Raw genomic sequence first — 3,219 nt, 5'->3', positions numbered from 1 at the left:
ATAGTATAGGGTGTATTTTACACCTTTTAAAATACTAGGTGGTCAAATTTAACAATTATACTTTTAATTCAATTAAATTGTAAACCAAAACTTTATGGATTTATTAAACCTCTTTTAATTATACACCTTAATTAATTAATAAAACCATAAGGGTGTGATTTGAACTTTTCAAAACAATAGTAGGGTTTTAGAATTTAACATTCCTAAATTAAACCTTTAATCAACTTTTAAATTCCAAAACTTGAGGACAAGTTTTGAAACATTTCAAAACATTAGGGTTTAGAATTTAAATATACATCAAAATTAAACTTTTAATCAAAATTTAAATTCCAAAACTTGAGGGCAAGTTTTGAAACCTTTTTAAAACATTAGGGTGTCAACTATTTAAATTTCAAAACTAAACTTTTGAGTTAAAATTTAAACTATAAAACCTAAAGGGGAAAATTGAAACTTTTTCATAACACAATGATCAAATAACAAATAATATAAATTAAACAATTAATTTTATAATTATCTATATTTGACCTAATTTCAATTTCTTGCAAATAAGTTACCTAATTAATACAAATAACTAACTTTAATCATACAAGGAAGTTATTATCTAATTAATTGGTAATTATCTTTTGTTTAATCAAGGAGATACTCAAAAATATGAATAAAATCGGATTTTAATGATCTAAAACAGATAAGGCAAGTATCCATGAGAAAAATAGCAAGAAATCCCAAAATCCCCTCTTTATGACGCTCAAACTCGCCGAGTACCCATATGGACTCGCCGAGTAGGGGCCTACTCGCCGAGTCCACAATGGGACTCACCGAGTTCATCAGATAGTTTCACAAAAATCGAATTTTTCAACTTGAACAAACATACAAGGCATCAATACAATAGAAACCAATCAAGGCTCTGATACCACTGATGGGTTTTAGCTATAAGAACATCCTATGTGCTCATACAAACCCTAATGCTTGGATCTAGGTTTCTCTATTGTACATGCAATTCATCCAAGACTATAAACCCTAGATCTAGTGTATGATAATCAATATAACATATAATTAGGGTTTAGATCATACCTAGATTGTTATGTAGCAATAACAATCTTAAATCCTTCTTGTATTGACTTTAGAAAGCTTAGAGTCACAAATGTCACTCCTCTAATGGTTCACAAACACCAAGAGCAAGAGGATGAAGAGGAGAAGAGAAGGAGGTTGCCCAAAACGTGTGGAAACCCTAGAAGGAAGCTTGTCCATGTTTTTTGGGGCATAAGGGCTCTATATATAGTGAGGCTATTAGGGTTATCTAACAAGGAAACCCTAATTTGGATGCTTAAGCCCTAAGCAACCCATGGACTCTTTCCTTAAAGGCCTTGGACGATTTCTAATGGGTTTCCCCATAGAATTCGTCCACTCCTTAATATAAGGCAATCCATAGCCCAAATTGCAATTATCTTATAATTACAATTCCAATCCCTTAAGTTTAATTAATCTCTTTTAGTCACAAAACTAATTACCAATTAATTCTTGACTAATATTAATTAAACAATATGATTTCTCCATTAATATATTATTCTCATAATATATTAATAAATCATATTTAATCCTTTCTCTCTCCATAATCCATCCTATCAAGTTGCTTTGGTGAAGGCAACCCAAAAGGACCATGCACCATCGGGTCAAGTACATACCAAAATAGTTATGGACTTAGACACTAATCCAACACAAGCATCACCAGCCGAGTCATACGGACTTCCGAGGGGGCAGAAGACATTATGGTCAGGCAAGAAGACCGCCAGTGCGTTTTTGACCATTCACTAAAGACGACAAACGGGGTCGTTGCCCGGAAGTGTACGCAGTATCTGGGAAACAGCAACCAACTAAGTCGCCCAAGAGCCGGTACTGTGAATACCACAAAAGTAAGACGCATGATACAGTTAACTGGTCGGTGCTAAATAAAGGAGATGGAGGAGAAACAACTCAAAGGAGATCTGGTGGAGGTGGCGCGAAGTCTGCGCGCCAAGTTTGATGCTGAGAATGCCAAGGGCCCATCCTGTGAGGGGGTTCAGCCCAGGGAGATATTCATGATATGCAACAAAAGAAGTAGGGAGGAACAACGGGGAGAGCAGACGACCGTTAAATCTTCAGCACGCGCGCTCACGTTTTCCATTCAGGACCCCAGGCCGGATGGTTGGAGAGGCGACAACCCGTTGATAATACAAGCATCTATCAGATACGTGACTATCCACCGGGTCTATATCGACACCGGAAGTTTAGCAGACATCATCTATAAACACTGTTTTCTGAATCCTCCCTAATCATTGGAAAGACAACTTGCGACCTACGACTGGTAGGCTGGTGGGATTCACCGGCCATAGCATGTGGCCGCTGGGCACAATCCACCTTCCCCTGACAATCACTAGACATGACAAGTAGCGAAAGAAAACTGCCATGATAGACTTCGTGGTCATCCAACACTCAGCAGAGCACAACATCATTATAGGAAGAAAAGCCCTCTTGAAGTTAGGGGCAGTACCATCAACCATGCATGGAATCATGAAATTCGACACACCGAAAGGCGAGGCCATGATACCAGCCACTCCACCCAAGGAATTGCAATGCTATACAGTCATGAAGCGAGCAGAAATAACCAAAGGGTCCAAAAGACCCAGGGGCAGTCCCGTAAAGGGGAAAGAGGTAATCAATGAAAGACACCCTGATCTGCCGATCAGCGTTGGATGTGACCTCCCATATTATACGAGAAGAGCACTGGTCGACTTGCTCAAGCGCTACAAACATGTGTTCGCATGGACTCCTACAGACATGGTGGGAGTAGAAAGGAAGGTCATTGAACACAAACTGATGATCAGACCTGGGGCAAAAGAAGTTAAGCAGAAGAAGAAGGTCCAGGGGGAGACCGTAATAGGGCGATTAATGCAGAAGTGGCTAAGCTGACGGAGGCTGGGATATTAAGGGAGGCAATATTCCCAACATGGATCGCGAACCCAGTTATGGTTCGCAAGCAGGATGGATCATGACGTATCTGTTGGGTTTTGAGCATTCTAACACTTCCTAAGTGTACATGCAACCCTAAATACCTTGGATCTATGTTTTCTCTATTATACATGCAAATAAGAACATCCAAGGTATTATCCTAATCTAGCATACAAAAACTATGAATGTAACAAGATAGAATACATACCTCTTGATGTAGCTTGATGTCTTCAA

This window comes from Lactuca sativa, chromosome 8 (genome assembly GCF_002870075.4).
Source record: "Lactuca sativa cultivar Salinas chromosome 8, Lsat_Salinas_v11, whole genome shotgun sequence".
Classification (NCBI taxonomy): Eukaryota; Viridiplantae; Streptophyta; class Magnoliopsida; order Asterales; family Asteraceae; genus Lactuca; species Lactuca sativa.
Note: the sequence above shows the minus strand (reverse complement) of the source record.